Source organism: Podarcis tiliguerta (assembly GCF_965153285.1).
Source record: "Podarcis tiliguerta genome assembly, chromosome: W".
Taxonomy (NCBI): domain Eukaryota; kingdom Metazoa; phylum Chordata; class Lepidosauria; order Squamata; family Lacertidae; genus Podarcis; species Podarcis tiliguerta.
The window spans coordinates 15,718,485-15,738,010 of record NC_139552.1 but is presented as its reverse complement, the minus strand read 5'-3'; the positions used below and the strand labels follow the sequence as shown (position 1 = coordinate 15,738,010).

The window sequence follows — 19,526 nt, the reverse complement described above, 5'->3', positions numbered from 1 at the left end:
AACAGCATTTAGTATAATATCGCATAATTAAGGAATGTTGGGAGATGGTGGAATAAAATTTACTGGACTTTAGTGGAAATATGATAAGGATTTGAGACATTAGGATTTAAGGGTATAAGACTTAAGGTTTTTTTCTTTTCTCTCTTTATTAGATTGGAGTATAGATAATTTTCCCCTTCATGGATCACTGCCTTGCCGTGGCGAAGGGGCAAGAATACACAGAGGAATTATACCAGAAAGATATGGATGTCTCGTACACCCCAGGTAGTGTGGTTGCTGACCTTGAGCCAGACATCCTGGAGAGTGAAGTCAAATGGGCCTTAGAAAGCATTGCAAATAACAAGGCCAGTGGAAGTGATGGTATTCCAGCTGAACTATTTAAAATTTTAAAAGATGATGCTGTTAAGGTGCTACACTCAATATGCCAGCAAGTTTGGAAAACTCAGCAATGGCCAGAGGATTGGAGAAGGTCAGTCTACATCCCAATCCCAAAGAAGGGCAGTGCTAAAGAATGCTCCAACTACCGCACAATTGCACTCATTTCACACGCTAGCAAGGTTATGCTTAAAATTCTTCAAGGAAGGCTCAAGCAGTATGTGGACCGAGAACTCCCAGAAGTGCAAGCTGGATTTAGAAGAGGCAGAGGAACCAGAGACCAAATTGCAAACATGCGCTGGATTATGGAGAAAGCTAGAGAGTTCCAGAAAGACATCTACTTCTGCTTCATTGACTATGCAAAAGCCTTTGACTGTGTCGACCACAGCAAACTATGGCAAGTTCTTAAAGAAATGGGAGTGCCTGATCACCTCATCTGTCTCCTGAGAAATCTCTATGTGGGAGAAGAAGCTACAGTTAGAACTGGATATGGAACAACTGATTGGTTCAAAATTGGGAAAGGAGTACGACAAGGCTGTATTTTGTCTCCCTGCTTATTTAACTTATATGCAGAATTCATCATGCGAAAGGCTGGGCTGGATGAATCCCTAGCCGGAATTAAGATTGCTGGAAGAAATATCAACAACCTCAGATATGCAGATGACACAACCTTGATGGCAGAAAGTGAGGAGGAATTAAAAAACCTTTTATTGAGGGTGAAAGAGGAGAGCGCAAAATATGGTCTGAAGCTCAACATCAAAAAAACGAAGATCATGGCCACTGGTCCCATCACCTCCTGGCAAATAGAAGGGGAGGAAATGGAGGCAGTGAGAGATTTTACTTTCTTGGGCTCCATGATCACTGCAGATGGTGACAGCAGCCACGAAATTAAGAGACGCCTGCTTCTTGGGAGGAAAGCAATGACAAACCTAGACAGCATTTTAAAAAGTAGAGACATCACCTTGCCAACAAAGGTCCGTATAGTAAAAGCTATGGTTTTCCCAGTAGTGATGTATGGAAGTGAGAGCTGGACCATAAAGAAGGCTGATCGCCGAAGAATTGACGCTTTTGAATTATGGTGCTGGAGGAGACTCTTGAGAGTCCCATGGACTGCAAGAAGATCAAACGCATCCATTCTTAAGGAAATCAGCCCTGAGTGCTCACTGGAAGGACAGATCGTGAAGCTGAGGCTCCAATACTTTGGCCATCTCATGAGAAGAGAAGACTCACTGGAAAAGACCCTGATGTTGGGAAAGATGGAGGGCACAAGGAGAAGGGGACGACAGAGGATGAGATGGTTAGACAGTGTTCTCGAAGCTACAAACATGAACCTGACCAAACTGCAGGTGGCAGTGGAAGACAGGAGTGCCTGGCGTGCTCTGGTCCATGGGGTCACGAAGAGTCGGACACGACTGAACGACTAAACAACAACAAATAGATAATTTTCTAGATGGTTGATGGGAGGATAAGGTTTAAATGGATTAAGATAAATAAGTGAGCAAACAGTGAAAGATGGAAAGAATTTGCTGATTTAATTAATAATTGGAATACAAAAAGGGAGGTGGGAGGAGGTTGAGGAAATAAGTTACAGAAGGATGGAATTTTGAAAAATGGAAGTGTTTTCTTTTTTAAATGTCTTTGTTTTTTGCTTTTTTCTTGTTGGTGGGGTGGGGGGGAGGTTTTCTATGTAGTCTTTTTAATTTTAATTTTTCTTTTTTTCTTTTTTTTCTCTTATTCCATTGTACTTTGTCTTTTTCAAAAAAAAATGTATTTATGAGAAATGAAATAAGTATTATTTAAAAAAAACCAGAAATAAAATAAAATAATAAAATAAAATAATATTATTTTAAAAACCACATTTAAGGTGCAGCAAATTAAAAGCACTTAAAACATTTAAAACCATTTTTGTCCCTTGCTGCAGGGAGCTGCTCAGGCCTCTAAACTGTAGTGGTGAGTGCAGGCCCCGCCCCCTAGGCCCAATGGAGTTGGCAGGAGTGGGAGCGGTCTTCCCAGCACTCACGAGAGCAGCAGCAGCAGCAGCAATGTCAACCATTGTTGAAAACATTGTAAAGACCGTACTGAAGGTACTGAACCAGTGAATGTGCGACGTCCATTGCCCCCCCCCCCCCGCCACTGCCTCAGTCGGAGGTTGTAAATGGAAACTGAATAAGAGGCTGAAGATTGAGGGAAGAGAGAAGATCTTAGAGGGCGAGGTGCTCAATGTCTTTTTATTTTATTTTTTTAAAAAGAGGATGTCTTCGGGACTTGGAGGAGACGAACTACCGGGGTGGTATATGGGGTTAGATACAGTCATAGAATCATAGAGTTGGAAGAGACCACAAGGGCCATCGAGTCCAACCCCCTGCCAAGCAGTCAAATTGTAACCTGACAAATTGGTGATTATTATGTATGTTCTTGGGCATTTAATTATGTGTAGCGTTTTCTAAGCGGGGAGATTCAATATAAGGAAACAATCTAGACGATAAGGAGAAAGGAATGTTTAAAAAAGGTACTTAAAAGGAAGTTAAGGAAAGGAGATCAGAGACACCCGCTGGTGGAAGGGGGAATAGCAGCTAAGAGAACACGTTTATTGAGTTTATTGGCTAACAAGGTAACATACGACCCCTAGTGAGGATATATGAAACAATATTTTTTTAAAAACCACTAACCTAAAGGAAACATGAAGCGTAAAGGATTAAAAGTAACAACACCAAGAGAGAGAAGGTCATCAGAAGTTGAAATGGAAGGGGAGGGAGATTTTGCAAAAATACTGGCTGAGATAAAAGAGAGTAGGAGAGAAGTAAAGGAAAGTGAAAAGAATATTGGAAAAAAAACCCTAGGGTTTTAATAGGTCACAAGATTTTAACTATATTTGTAATGTACTTCTGTTGGTGTTTGTCCTTTGATGCTATGGCCTGTTGGCTATGCAAATAAAGTTTTATTCATTCAAATATTGGAAATAAGCTAGCGGAAGTAGCAACAGATTTAGGAATTGAAAGTAAAGATCCAAACAGTTGAGGAACAATCGAAGCGAGTATAAAAGAAGTGAGAGAAAATAAAAAAGGAGAGAAATTGAAAGGGCAAATAGAAGAACTCTCCAAAATACAGGAGACTACATTGGACAATTTAGCTTTCCTTGAAATGAACCAAAAAGCACAGAATTTGAAGTTTTGAGGTCTTTCAGAGATGGACGGAGAGAATGTGTGAGAGAGGTTAATTATAGAAATTACTAAACTGTTAGAAATGAAGGAGGAGGAGATAGATTACATGATAATTAATGCCTTTAGAATAAAAGTCACCTCACCCCAAGCGAAAGCTAAAAAATATCCAGGAGACTGTTTAGCAACTCTCAGCTTGATAGACGTAAGGAATACCATTTTGAGAAAAAGCCGAGAAAAACAATTGGTCATAGATGGTAAAACAATTGTGGTGTTTAAGGACATCCCAAATCTTTTTTTCGCAAGATAAATGTATTTAAGGAATTGACTAAAAACCTAAATACTAACAAAATAACGTTCCGATGGGAATATCCAGAAGGAGTGTCATTTTATTTATTTATTTTTTTTAAAAATAATATTTATTACTTTTCCAACAATTTAAACACTACATAGAAGAAATAAAAATGGACAATACAATACAATACAAAAACACTACATAACACTAACACTAACACCTAACACTAACACATTAAACTAACAAAACAAAACAAAAACAATTTAAAACACATCAAACAATTTCAATATATTATCTTCCATTCACTTATTTCAGCGACCTCCTCACACCTCCCTTTTTGTATTCCACTTCTATTAATTATTTCAGCAATTCCTTTCCATCTTCCTCTGTTTTCTATCCTATAGTTATCTTAAGACATTCTAACCTTATTTTTTCCTTTAACACTCTATTAATCTATTTATACTTAATTCCTTATAACATTTCTACTAAAGCCATATAACTTCATTCCAACTTTGTTCTAACATTCATTAATTTTACAGTATTTCTGTAGATAGTCTTTAAACTTTTTCCACTCTTCTTCCACCGACTCTTCTCCGTGGTCTCAGATTCTGCCAGTCATTTCCGCCAGTTCCATATAGTCCATCAACTTCATCTGCCATTCTTCCCGGGTGGGTAAATCTTGTGTCTTCCAATACTTCGCGATGAGTATTTTTGCTGGTGTTGTTGCATACATAAAAAAAGTTCTATCCTTCTTTGGCACCAATTGGCCGACCATGCCCAGGAGAAAGGCCTCTGGTTTCTTCAGGAAGGTATATTTGAATACCTTTTTCATTTCATTATATATCATCTCCCAGAAAGTCTTAATCCTTGGGCATGTCCTCCAAAGGTGAAAGAATGTACCTTCAGTCTCATTACATTTTCAACATTTATTATCGGGCAAATGGTAAATTTTTGCAAGCTTGACTGGTGTCATGTACCACCTATAAATCATTTTCATTAGATTTTCTCTTAGGGCATTACATGCCGTGAATTTCATACCTGTGGTCCATAGCTGTTCCCAGTCAGCCATCATTATGTTATGTCCAACATCTTATGCCCATTTAATCATAGCTGATTTCACCATTTCATCCTGAGTATTCCATTTCAACAGCAAGTTATACATTCTTGACAGATTCTTGATTTTTGGCTCTAACAATTCTGTTTCCAATTTTGATTTTTCCACCTGGAAACCAACTGTTTTGTCCAAATTGTATGCCTCCTTTATTTGATAATAATGGAGCCAATCTCGCACTTTATTTTTCAATTTTTCAAAGCTCTGCAATTTTATTCTGTCTCCATCTTGTTCCAGAATTTCCCAATATTTCGGCCATTTGGCCTCCATATTGAGTTTTTTCTGTGCCTTCGCTTCCATTGGTGACAACCATCTTGGGGTTTTCTTTTCTAACAAATCCTTATATCTTATCCAAACATTAAACAATGCTTTTCTAACAATGATTTTTAAACGCTTTATGTGCTTTTACCTTATCGTACCACAAATATGCATGCCAGCCAAATGCATTATTGAAACCTTCTAGATCCAATACGTCAGTGTTTTCAAGAAGCAGCCATTCTCTCAGCCAGCAAAAAGCAGCTGATTCATAATAAAGTTTAAGGTCTGGCAGGGCAAATCCACCTCTTTCTTTAGCATCAGTTAATATCTTAAATTTTATCCGAGGCTTCTTGCCCTGCCAAACAAATCTGGAAATATCTTTCTGCCACTTCTTGAAACAGTCCATCTTATCCAAAATTTGCAATGTTTGAAATAAAAACAACATCCTTGGCAATACATTCATTTTTATCACAGCAATTCGGCCTCACAATGATAACTTCAAATTTGTCCATATTTCTAAATCCTTTTTCACTTCAGTCCAACATTTTTCATAATTATCCTTAAATAAATTCACATTTTTGGCAGTCATGTTAACCCCTAAGTATTTCACTTTCTTAACCAATGTTAATCCTGTCTCCTCCTGAAACTTCTCTCTCTCATTCACAGTTAAGTTTTTCTCTAAAACCTTAGTTTTCATCTTGTTCAACTTAAAACCTGCTACCTGTCCGAATTCTTGGATCAGTTCCAATACCCTTTTAGTACTAGATTCTGGCTCCTGTAAAGTCAATACTAAGTCATCAGCAAATGCTTTCAGTTTGTACTGTTTAGCTCCCACTTGTATACCTTTAACCTCTTTGTCCTTTCTAATCATGTTTAACAACACCCCAAGGACCGATATAAAAAGCAAAGGAGAAATTGGGCAGCCTTGTCGTGTCCCTTTCTCAATCTTAAACTCTTCTGTCACTACATTGTTCACAATTAATTTTGCCTTTTATTCTGAATAGATTGCTCCTATACCATTTTCAAAACCTTGACCTACCCCCATTCCCTGTAGATTCTTCTTCATAAAACTCCAAGAAATGTTGTCAAAGGCTTTCTCTGCATCCACAAATATCAAAACTGCCTTAGTATTGATATTCACTTGTAGCTTTTATAGAATATTAATTATATTCCTCGTGTTGTCAGATAACTGTCTGCCCGGGAGAAAGCCCGCTTGGTCTTTAAGAATTTCTTCTGCTAACACCTTTTTTAGTCTTTTACCCAAAATATCTGCAAAAATTTTGTAATCCACATTAAGCAACGATATGGGGCGGTAGTTCTTGAGCTGTGTCTTTTCAGTCTCTATTTTCGGTATAAGTGTAATGTAAGCTTCCTTCCACGACTCTGGTGCCTTTCTCCCTTCCAATATTTCATTACAGACTTCCTTCAATGGTTGTATTAACCATTCTTTCAAAGCTCTGTAATATTTTGAGGTCAAACCATCTGGTCCTGGAGATTTACCTAATTGCATATTCTGAATGGCGCCTTCCACCTCCGGATCCATTATTTTGTAGTTCAACGTTAGCTGTTTTTCCTGAGAGATTTTGTGTAGTCCATTTATTTTCAAAAATTGATCAATATCCATTTCTTTCTGCTTCTCCTGTGTATAAAGTTGTTTAAAATACCTCTGAAAACACTTCCTGATCTCCACTGGGTTCTGTATATTCTTTCCTTCCACTTCCAAATTCGTAATAATATTGAGTTTTTGTCTTTGTTTCATTTGCCAGGCCAACAATTTTCCACACTTATTTGCCGGTTCAAATGTCTTTTGCCTCATCTGTTTAATCCTCCATTCTATTTCCTGATTCATCAGCTTCATATATTGTACTTGGTATAACTTTATCTCTTTCAGGATCTCCTGTGACTTTGGTTTTACTCTCAGTTTCTTCTCTCCTTCCTTTATTTTCTCCAGGATTTTATTCTTTTTTTCATTCTGAGTTCTCTTCTTGATTGCATTCTGTTGTATTAGGAATCCTCTCATAACCGCCTTGCTTGCGTCCCAAATTACTCTTTTTTCCACTGTAGTATTCATGTTTATCTCAAAATAGTCTCTTAGAGTTTTTGGGGCCTTCTTGGTCACCTCTTCATTCCTAAACAAAGTATCGTTCATCCTCCATCTAAAGGAACCAATTGGCGTCAGTTTCATTTCCAACTTCACAGCATTATGGTCAGAACAAGTTTTAGGGCAAATCTCCACTTTGCTGATCTTCGGAGCCAATCCCCTGATTACCCAGATTTGGTCAATTCTTGTCCATGTCATTTTAGCCTCAGAGAAGAAAGTTCCCTCTCTTCCCAGAGGGTTCTTCATTCTCCAAATGTCAACTAAATCCATATTTTCAGTCATGTCAAAAAAGGGTTTTGGTAGTCTACCATCTTTGGTGGCTACCTGTCTCTGTGACTTGTCCATATTTGTAGACACCACTCCATTCATGTCTCCCATCAGGATCATATTATAGTCCATGTAGTCCATCAGCGTTTCATGTAGCTTCTTAAAGAACTCTGATTTTCCTTCATTTGGTACGTAAATACCTACGATCAGAAATTTCTACCTTGTGATTGAATTTCAATTGCAACAAATCTTCCTTGATCATCTTTGAATATGAATTTCGGTGATAAACTCTCCTTTGCATAGAGGACCACTCCTCTTTTTTAACTTTGTCTGATGAGATAAATTCTTGGCCCAATCTTTTATTACTCAATATCTTCCTGTGTAGCCTTATCACATGTGTTTCTTGTAAACAAATCAAGTCCAAATGTTCTTTTTTCAATAAATGAAAGACTCTCCGCCTTTTTTCTGGGGAGTTTAGTCCATTCACATTCCAGCTCAAAGCCTGCAACGCCATCATGAACGTTGATATTGCTCCAACTGCACCCAATGCTTGCTCTTGTTCTGTTGGTGGTGGTAACGACACGTTCACTGGGAGATCCAATCCAAAGGATAATGCTGATATATCCAATATTCCCCTGTTTGGTGATCTTCTATCCGATGCTCTTGGCTCTTTTCCAAGTCCCTTCTGCAGATCTTCTTCGTATTTATACAAAAACTTTACTTTATCTTCTACTGATCTTATTTTTATCTTCTTTCCTTTGAAGCTGAAGGATAAACCTTGGGGGAACTCCCACCTAAAAATGATTTTATTCCTTCTCAGCAGGGCAACAATATCTCCGTAGCTAGGCCTAAAATCCAAAAAATATTTCGGGACGTCTTTAAAGATTTCCACTCTTGACTGTTGCACTTCTAAGTTCTTCTGGTAATGCCAGCCCAAGATTCTATCTCTCTCTTCTTTAGTTCAAAGGGTAATCAAGCAGTCTCTTATTCTATGCTGCGTTCTGCTGCCCAGGAGGACTCTCCTGTGTGGGTGTCTGAGGGCCCTGCTCCTTCCTGCCACTCACCATCTGGCCTGGGGCGGGGCCTGAAGCCTCACAGGGACTGCTGCGTTCTGCTGCCCAGGAGGACTCTCCTGTGTGGGTGTCTGAGGGCCCTGCTCCTTCCTGCCACTCACCATCTGGCCTGGGGCGGGGCCTGAAGCCTCACAGGGACTGCTGCGTTCTGCTGCCCAGGAGGACTCTCCTGTGTGGGTGTCTGAGGGCCCTGCTCCTTCCTGCCACTCACCATCTGGCCCGGGGCGGGGCCTGAAGCCTCACAGGGACTGCTGCGTTCTGCTGCCCAGGAGGACTCTCCTGTGTGGGTGTCTGAGGGCCCTGCTCCTTCCTGCCACTCACCATCTGGCCCGGGGTGGGGCCTGAAGCCTCATAAGGACTGCTGCGCTCTGCTGCCCAGGAGGACTCTCCTGTGTGGGTGTCTGAGGGCCCTGCTCCTTCCTGCCACTCACCATCTGGCCCGGGGTGGGGCCTGACAGGCCTCACAGGGACGATTGCTGTCACTGCTGCTGCGGCCCAGGGGGTTCCGGAGTGGCGCAGAGCTTTTTTAAAAATGTTTTAAATTTTTCCTTGTCCTTTTTATTTATTTATTTTGTTTATATGCGGGGACGTGGATGGGGGTGGGATGGATGTTTAGTTGGAAATTTGTTTGTTTTTAACGGATTTGTAATTTTTATAGTTTTTTATTTGTATTGTTTTTTGTCTTCTGGGGTCTTTTGTTTTTGTTTTTATTGTTTTAAGGTCTTATTTTGTTCTTAAGGGGAGGGGTCAGGGCTGCCGGGGAGTGGGTCCCAGCCAACAAAATGGCTGGGGCATGTTCCACAGAGGGGGATGCGCTCGGACAACCGATCTCAGTGATCACGGGTAGGAGGAGGAGTTACGCTAAGACCAGACCTTGTCATTACAGAGGAGGCAGGTTTAGTCGTTGTCTGAGGACTATCCCTGCCTCCGGGTCTGGTCCTGACCGGACGGATACTAGAATCAGCAAGGGATACCCACATGACCTGAAGGTGCTGCTGTGCAATGCCAGGTCAATGATTCATAAAACCACTGCAATCCATGACTTGATCATGGATGGAGGATTTGACCTGGCATGTGTAACAGAGACTTGGTTGGATGAAGCAGATGGGCCTGTTCTTGCCGCTGCTTGTCCACCAGGTTTCTCTTACGCACAGCAACCCAGGCCTTGTGGGCGGGGAGGGGGGGTTGCAGTGATTTTTAGGAAGTCATTAGCTTGCGCCAGGCGTCCTATTGGGAAGACCCAGTTTTCTGAGTGCATGTTCTGGAAGTTGGGCAATAGGGGCAGTACAGGATTCCTTCTGGTGTACCGACCTCCCCGCTGCACCAAGGATTCCCTGCCCGAGCTGCTTCAGGTCGTGGCGGATGTCCTCCTGGAGACACCTAGTTTGGTTGTCCTAGGGGATTTTAATATCCATGCCGACACGACCTTACAAGGGGCCGCTCGGGACTTCGTGGAAAGCATGGCCTCCATGGGGCTGTCCCTGAATAAGTTTGGCCCAACCCATAGCCGCGGACATGCCTTGGACCTGGTGTTTACCTCAATGGATGTTGGTGATCTGACACTAAGTAAAAGCGAAACAAAAGAAGTGCCATGGTCAGATCACTTCCTGGTGCAACTTGACTTCTCCGCGACCCTTCCCCTCTGCAGGGAGGTGGGACCGATTCGGATGGTCCGCCCCCGCCACTTAATGGATCCAAATGGTTTCCAGAGAGTGGTAGGGGATGCTTTATCCCATGTTGATGGCCTTTCAGCTGATTCCCTGGTGGCCCGCTGGAATGTGGAGTTAACCAGGGCTATTGACTGTTTGGCTCCGAAGCGCCCTCTCCGATTGCATGGAGCCCGGACAGCCCCGTGGTTTTCCACGGATCTGAGGGCAATGAAACAATCATTGAGACGGCTAGAGCGCCGGTGGCGGAGGACCCATTCTGAAGCTGACCGGACACAGGTTAGAGCTCAATGTCGAGCCTACCAAGTGGCAGTAGCGACGGCGAAGAAGACTTTCTTCACCGCCTCTATTGCATCTGCAGAAAACAGCAGCAGGAGACTTTTTCAGGTGGTCCGCAATCTAGCGGAACCACCTGCTACATCGGGGCCCAGTACGGGCCACATGATCTCCTGCAATGATTTTGCAAAGTTTTTTGCAGATAAAGTCGCTCAGATTCGGGAAGAGGTCGATGCCACCGTGGGAGCAGGGCCGGGGCGGGAGAGTGCTAGAGTCCTGTCTAGTCAAATTGCGTGGGATCAATTCCAATCTGTTACCTCCGAGGATGTGGACAGGCTGCTTGGACGAGTGAAACCAACCACCTGTCTCCTTGATCCTTGCCCATCCTGGCTTATAAAAGCTAGCTGGGAAGGGCTGGGCGATGGGCTTCGTGGGGTGGTGAATGCTTCCCTCCATGAGGGAGTCTTCCCAGACCCGCTGAAAGAGGCGGTTATTAAACCGCTTCTTAAAAAACCATCTTTAGATGCGGCCACGATGGCCAACTATCGCCCAGTCTCAAATCTTCCATTCTTGGGCAAGGTGATTGAGCGAGTGGTGGCTGAACAACTCCAGGCACGCCTGGAAGAAGCGGACCATTTGGATCCCTTCCAGTCGGGATTCAGGCCTCATCACGGGACTGAAACTGCCTTGGTCGCACTGGTTGATGATCTCCGGCGGGCTAGGGACAAAGGTGAGAGCTGTTTCCTAGTTCTGCTGGATCTCTCAGCGGCATTTGATACCACCGACCATAACATCCTTCTGGACCGTCTTGAGGGGCTGGGAGCTGGGGGTACTGTCATACAGTGGTTCCGCTCCTTCCTCCTGGGCCGTGTTCAGAAAGTTGTGGTGGGGGATGAGTGTTCAGACCCCTGGGCTCTCACTTGTGGGGTGCCTCAGGGTTCTGTCCTCTCCCCCATGCTTTTTAACATCTATATGCAGCCGCTGGGAGAGATCATCAGGAGGTTTGGGCTGGGTGTTCATCAGTATGCGGATGATACCCAGCTCTACCTCTCTTTCAAATCAGAACCAGTGAAGGCGGTGACGGTCCTGTGTGAGTGTCTGGAGGCGGTTGGAGGATGGATGGCGGCAAACAGATTGAGATTGAATCCTGACAAGACAGAAGTACTGTTTCTGGGGGACAGGAGGCGGGCAGGTGTGGAGGATTCCCTGGTCCTGAATGGGGTAACTGTGCCCCTGAAGGACCAGGTGCGCAGCCTGGGAGTCATTTTGGACTCACAGCTGTCCATGGAGGCACAGGTTAAATCCGTGTCCAGGGCAGCTGTGTACCAGCTCCATCTGGTACGTAGGCTGAGACCCTATCTGCCCGCGGACTGCCTTGCCAGAGTGGTGCATGCTCTGGTTATCTCCCGCTTGGACTACTGCAATGCGCTCTACGTGGGGCTACCTTTGAAGGTGACCCGGAAACTACAACTAATCCAGAATGCAGCGGCCAGACTGGTGACTGGGAGCAGCCGCCGAGACCATATAACACCGGTCTTGAAAGACCTACATTGGCTCCCAGTACGTTTCCGAGCACAATTCAAAGTGTTGGTGCTGACCTTTAAAGCCCTAAACGGCCTCGGTCCAGTATACCTGAAGGAGCGTCTCCACCCCCATCACTCTACCCGGACACTGAGGTCCAGCACCGAGGGCCTTCTGGCGGTTCCCTCACTGCGAGAAGCCAAGTTACAGGGAACCAGGCAGAGGGCCTTCTCGGTAGTGGCGCCCTCCCTGTGGAACGCCCTCCCATCAGATGTCAAAGAGAACAACAACTACCAGACTTTTAGAAGACATCTGAAGGCAGCCCTGTTTAGGGAAGCTTTTAATGTTTGATGTATCACAGTATTTTAATATTCTTTTGGAAGCCGCCCAGAGTGGCTGGGGAAACCCAGCCAGATGGGCGGGGTATAAATAATAAATTATTATTATTATTATATCTATTCTTCTCTTTTTTCCCTCCTCTTCCAAGTCTGAAGGCCCTCACAATTCTAAACTCTTCTTGACCCAAATCCAAATCCCAAAAGTTAGCAAATTCCTGTATAAGAAAGTCTGTCAAGCTTTCCTTCTCCAATTCAGGTAGGGCTCTAATCCTCAGATTCGTCTGTTTTTCTTTAAGTTCAATCATAGCAAGCGCCAACTTATGTTCATCAAGTTGCCTCTGTAGGGCTGGGACTCCCTCTCTCTCCAGTTGTGTTACTTTATATTCAGCAGCAGCAGCTTTCTCCCTGGCTTCCTCCACAATCTGCCGTATCAAAGTAGATTCCTGTATCAATTTCTGGATGGTTTCTGTATTGGTGTTCACCTTTTGTCCCAGATTATTAATACTTTCTGTGTTTAAGTCAATTTTACTAGTTGTAACATCCACTTTCTTGTTAAGCTGTTCCAGTGAATCATTTATCTTACTTAATGCAACCGCTAAGACCTCTTCTGTCGACATTCCTCTTGGGTTCGATTGTACTGATATAGAAGCAGCAGCAGCAGAAGCAGGGAGGCCTGTTGTTGAGCCTCTCCTGGGCTGCTGCCAAGTCCTCCCAGACCTTAATGTTTTTTCAGCAGTTGGCTGGTCTGTTTTTCCCTTTCCACTTGCCATAACACTTGAAGGCTTCAAGGTCAGATGGTAAAACAATCGTGGTGTTTAAGGACATCCCAAATAGTTTTTTTCGCAAGATAAATGTATTTAAGGAATTGACTAAAAACCTAGAATCATAGAATCATAGAGTTGGAAGAGACCACAAGGGCCATAGAGTCCAACCCCCTGCCAAGCAGGAAACACCATCAGAGCACTCCTGACATATGGTTGTCAAGCCTCTGCTTAAAGACCTCCAAAGAAGGAGACTCCACCATACTCCTTGGCAGCAAATTCCACTGTCGAACAGCTCTTACTGTCAGGAAGTTCTTCCTAATGTTTAGGTGGAATCTTCTTTCTTGTAGTTTGGATCCATTGCTCCATGTCCGCTTCTCTGGAGCAGCAGAAAACAACCTTTCTCCCTCCTCTATGTGACATCCTTTTATATATTTGAACATGGCTATCATATCACCCCTTAGCCTCCTCTTCTCCAGGCTAAACATGCCCAGCTCCCTTAGCCGTTCCTCATAAGGCATCGTTTCCAGGCCTTTGACCATTTTGGTTGCCCTCCTCTGGACACGTTCCAGTTTGTCAGTGTCCTTCTTGAACTGTGGTGCCCACAACTGGACACAGTACTCCAGGTGAGGTCTGACCAGAGCAGAATACAGTGGCACTATTACTTCCCTTGATCTAGACGCTATACTCCTATTGATGCAGCCCAGAATTGCATTGGCTTTTTTAGCTGCCGTGCCACACTGTTGGCTCATGTCCAGTTTGTGGTCAACCAAGACTCCTAGATCCTTTTCACATGTACTGCTCTCAAGCCAGGTGTCACCCATCTCGTATTTGTGCCTCTCCCTGTTAAAATTCATTTTGTTTGTTTTGGCCCAGTTCTCTAATCTGTCAAGGTCGTTTTGAAGTGTGATCCTGTCCTCTGGGGTGTTACGCACCCCTCCCAGTTTGGTGTCATCTGCAAATTTGATCAGGATGCCCTTGAGTCCATCATCCAAGTCGTTGATAAAGATGTTGAATAAGACCGGGCCCAAGACAGAACCCTGTGGCACCCCACTAGTCACTCTTCTCCAGGATGAAGAGGAACCATTGATGAGAACCCTTCGGGTTCGGTCAGTCAGCCAGTTACAAATCCACTGAGTGGTAGCATAGTCAAGACCGCATTTTACCAGCTTCTTTACAAGAATATCATGGGGCACCTTGTCAAATGCCTTGCTGAAATCAAGGTAGACTACATCCACTGCGTTCCCTTCATCTACCAGACTTGTAATTCTGTCAAAAAACGAGATCAGGTTAGTCTGACATGACTTATTTTTCAGAAATCCATGCTGACTATTGGTGATCACAGCATTCCTTTCTAGGTGCTCACAGATTGTTTGCTTAATGATCTGCTCCAGAATCTTCCCTGGTATTGATGTCAGACTGACTGGGCGGTAATTATTTGGGTCCTCTTTCCCCCCCTTTTTGATAATAGGGACAACATTTGCCCTCCTCCAGTCTGCCGGGACTTCGCCTGTTCTCCAGGAATTCTCAAAGATGACTGCCAGTGGTTCTGAGATCACATCTGCCAAAAATACTACCAAAATACTAACAAAATAAGGTTCCGATGGGAATATCCAGAAGGAGTGTCATTTTATTATAAAGATAAGAAATTTAAAATTAAGACAGTACAAGAAATGCAGATATTTGGGAGGAGATATAAAGAGCTGGGGAAGATAGAGGGAGTGGAACAGGAAAGTGAAGAAGACAAACAAGAACAAGAGGGAAGAGAGGGAGAAAAATAATTTTAAACAACAAAATAAAAATATATTAAATTAAATAAATTTAAAATGACAATAAAAGCCATATCATGGAATGTAAATGGCATGAACAATAAAGCTAAAAGAAATAAAATTGGACATGTGTTATTAAAAAAAAGTACCGTATTTTTCGCTCTATAACACGCACCTGACCATAACACGCACATCGTTTTTAGAGGAGGAAAACAAGGGGGGGGGAATTCTGAATGAAACAGTGGATGTATCATTTTTGTGCCTCATGCTGTGGCCACAGACATGTGATCTGATGGTGAGTTTGGGGTAGCCCAATGCAAAAATCCTGAGAATCCCTGTGGATCTGTGCTTTGTAACCACGTTTTTGCACCATTGTGGCCCCAGGCAACAGTGGGTGCGTGATTTTTTTGGTGCAGGCTGTAGCCATGGACATGCTATGTAATCTGATGGTGAATTTGGGGTGACCCAATGCAAAGATCCTGAGGATCCATGTGGATCCATGCTTTGTAAGCACGTTTTTGCACCATTGCAGCCCCAGGCAACAGTGGGTGTGTGATTTTTTTGGTGCAGGCTGTAGCCATGGACATGTAATGTGATCTGATGCAAAGATCCTGAGGATCCATGTGGATCCGTGCTTTGTAACCACGTTTTAAGTGGGGAGGGAAGGAAAAACACAGAAGGGACAAGGAGCAGGAGAGGGGTGTGCAGAGAAGCAGCTGGCTAAGAATGCAGGAGAGGGGTTTAACGGGAGGGAGGAAAGGAAGCCAAAAGTTTTCCCACACACACACACCCAAGCCAGCCCTCTCTCTCTCTCTCTCTCTCTCTCTCTCTCTCTCTCTCCCACCTGCATGTTTTCCGGCTGCCTGCGAGTCCCTAAAATGCTTCCCTGGATGCAGCAGCACCGGAGCATGGAGAGGAATTAGGACGCAATCCTTTCCTTTCCCCTCTGCTTGCCTGGAGGGGAGGGGATTTGCCTGCTCTTTGTTCCGTTTGAGCAAACAGCAACCTAAACAGAAGAGGGTGGGTAGTAAGACCCTGAGGCAGAATGGAGGAAAACAACAGCTTCCTCTCTCACAGAGCTCCCTCCTCCCTGACACGCGCGATTGGATTTTTGCCTGATTTTTGCCCCTGCACTCGGGAGGGTTGGCTCCAGGGACCACACATTCGCTCAGTAACACGCACAGACATTTTCCCTTACTTTTTAGGAGAAAAAATCTACATGTTATAGAGAGAAAAGTATGGTAGATATAATTTGTTTGCAAGAAACTCACGTAACACAGAGACACAATAGTCTTAAAGAATAAAAGATTGGGAAATGAATTCATCTCAGATGTGCAAAAGAAGAGGAGAGTGGTTATATATGTAAAAAATAAATATAATGCTCAACAAATATTCAAAGACAATGAAGGTAGAATAATAGGACTACAGATACAAATAGAAGGGGGGAAATAATTATAGTCGGGATATATGCACCAAATGAAAGGAAATCAAATTTCTATAAAAAATTAGAGGAAATATTGATGGAATATATGGATCACAAGATTATATTGATGGGGGATTTCAATGGGGTAAGTTCTACAGAAAAGGATAGAACAACAAGGAAAATGAGTACAAACCAGGGCAAATTACCAAATTCCTTTTCATCTCTAACAGAGAACAATGAACAAGTAGACATATGGAGGATGAAAAACCCATTAACAAAACAATTTACATTTTATTCAGAACCAAATCAAAGTTGGAGTCGGATAGACCAAATCTGGATATCAAAAGAATTAACTACAGGAGTGGTGAAAGCAGAAACTTTACCTAAGACGATGTCAGATCACAATGCTACTGCAATAGAATGGAAAGTTAAAGATTTAACACTGCGCAGGTGGAGGATGAATGACAACTTGTTAGATAATATAGAGATTTTAGAAAGAACTAAACAGTTAAACACATGTTGTTGTTTAGTCGTGTCCGACTCTTCGTGACCCCATGAACCAGAGCACGCCAGGCACTCCTGTCTTCCACTGCCTCCCACAGTTTGGTCAGACTCATGTTTGTAGCTTTGAGGACACTGTCCAACCATATCATCCTCTGTTGTCCCCTTCTCCTTGTGCCCTCAATCTTTCCTAACATCAGGGTCTTTTCCAGGGAGTCTTCTCTTCTCATGAGGTGGCCAAAGTATTGGAGCCTCAGCTTCACGATCTGTCCTTCCAGTGAGCACTCAGGGCTGATTTCCTTAAGAATGGATTGCCGTGGCGAAGGGGCTTGAATAACTCAGAGAGGTTATGAGCTATGCCGTGCAGGGCCACCCAAGATGGACAGGTCATAGTGGAGAGTTTTGACCAAATGTGATCCACCTGGAGCAGGAACTGGCAAGCCACTCCAGTATCCCTGCCAAGAAAACTCCATGAACAAAGGCAACAGCGTTATAACAGTTAAACACATATTTTGAACTAAATTTAAATAAAGGTACTGATATCAATGTAGTCTGGGTTGCAAGTAAAGCTGTGATGTGAGGGTTTTTCTTGCAACAGAATTGTATTCTCAAGAGGGAAAAGGAAAGGAACAAAGAGGAAATACTAAACAAAATAAAGGATATAGAAAAACAGATGGTTAAGAAACCAGACGATCCAAAATTAAAACAAGCGTTTAAACTGTTCCAAATGCAATTTTCTATGATCATAAATCAAGAAGTGGAGTGGAAAATTAAACTATTAAAACAACAAAATTTTGAATCAGCAAACAAAACTGGGAAACTGCTGGCTTGGCAATTAAGGAAAAAACAAAGCCAAAATATTATAAATAAAATAAAAGGCAATAACGAAATAATAGATAATTCTAAAGAAATAAGGAAAGTTTTCTACAAATTTTATAAAGAATTACAGTGGTACCTCAGGTTAAGTACTTAATTCGTTCCGGAGGTCCGTACTTAACCTGAAACTGTTCTTAACCTGAAGCACCACTTTAGCTAATGGGGCCTCCTGCTGCCGCTGCGCCGCCGGAACACAATTTCTGTTCTCATCCTGAAGCAAAGTTCTTAACCCAAGGTAATATTTCTTGGTTAGCGGAGTCTGTAACCTGAAGTGTATGTAACCCGAGGTACCACTGTATATAAAGCACCCAAAGAAAATAAGGACAAGATAATGAGTTAGTTAGGGAAACATAACTTAAAGGCAATACAGCAAGAAAGAACAGTACAACTAGAAAGGCCGATTACAGAGGAAGAGATTATAGAAGCAACTGCACAAGGGAAAAATGGAAAGGCCCCAGGGCCAGATGGTATACCAATAAAATACTATAAGAAACCAAGTCAACAACTAGTTCTCCACTGAGGGATGTAATGAATAACATAATGAAGAAAGGTCAGATTCCTAAGAAATGGGAATAGGTGTTTATCACGCTAATACCTAAACAAGGAACAGATCTTACAAATGTAAAATTTTTTAGACGGATCTCATTGTTGAACAACAACTAGGTATAAACTGTTTGCTAATGTATTGGTGCAGAGGTTAAAAAAGATTATGGCTTTACAAATTCATTCAGATAAGGCAGGTTTTTTGCCAGGATGCCATCTAAAAGACAATATGCGCAACATTCTGGACATAATTGAATACTTAGAAACCAAGATAAATAATGTGTCTTGGTTTTTTATGAAAAATAATTTAGAAACGATGGGTCTAGGCACAATTTTTTTAAGAAGTATAGAGGCAATTTATAAAGATCAAAATGTGAAACTTATAGTATACAACTGATTGACAGAGAGCTTTCAAATTACAAAGGGCAGAAGACAGGGGTGCCCACTGTCACCTCTATTGTTCATATCAGCACTTGAAGTGTTATTACAAAATATAAGAGAGACAGAAGAAATTACAGCAATAAAACAGGGAGTAAAAGAATACAAATTGAAAGCTTTCGCCAATGATATAGTCTTGACACTACAAGAACCACAATCCTCAGCAGTGGAAGCGTTAAAAGTTATTGAAGAATTTGGATCAATGGCAGGACTAAAAATTAATAAAAATAAAACAAAAATGATGGTAAAAAATATGAATGAGGAACAATCAGATAAGTTACAAAGTAAAACGGAAATAACGGTGGTAAATAAAATAAAATACTTGGGTGTTTGGCTGTCCCGGAAAATTCAAATCTATTCAAGGATAACTACATAACAAAATGTAAGGAAGTAAAAACAAATTTGGATATATGGAATAGACTGAAATTGTCTTTCTGGGGAGGATAGCTGCTATCAAGATGAGTGTCCTACCCAAGATACTCTTTTTATTCCAAACTATTCCAAGTATTACCGGATTAGGTCAATTTGGAGAATGGCAAAAAACAATCTCAAGGTTTGTGTGGCAGGGGAAGAAGCCCAGAATAAAATTAAAACTTTTAACAGATAAAAGAGAAAGAGGTAGCTTCTCACTGCCGGACCTCAAAATATATTATGAAGCTGCATGTATAACATGGTTGAAAGAATGGTTTAGACTGGATAATACAGATGTATTAGATCTGGAAGGGTTTGGAAACAGATATGGGTGGCATGCCTACCTTTGGTATGACAAGGTCAG

General features: G+C 42.4%; 1 long non-coding RNA gene across 1 annotated transcript in view; it reads right to left on the bottom strand.

Moving 5' to 3' along the window:
• LOC310668881 overlaps window positions 1-19,526 on the bottom strand; it is a 361,082-nt gene that overhangs the window by 229,011 nt on the left and 112,545 nt on the right. The window contains exon 2 of the long non-coding RNA XR_014506866.1: window positions 12,794-13,202. This is a non-coding gene — a long non-coding RNA (uncharacterized lncRNA). The remainder of the gene's footprint in view (window positions 1-12,793; window positions 13,203-19,526) is intronic.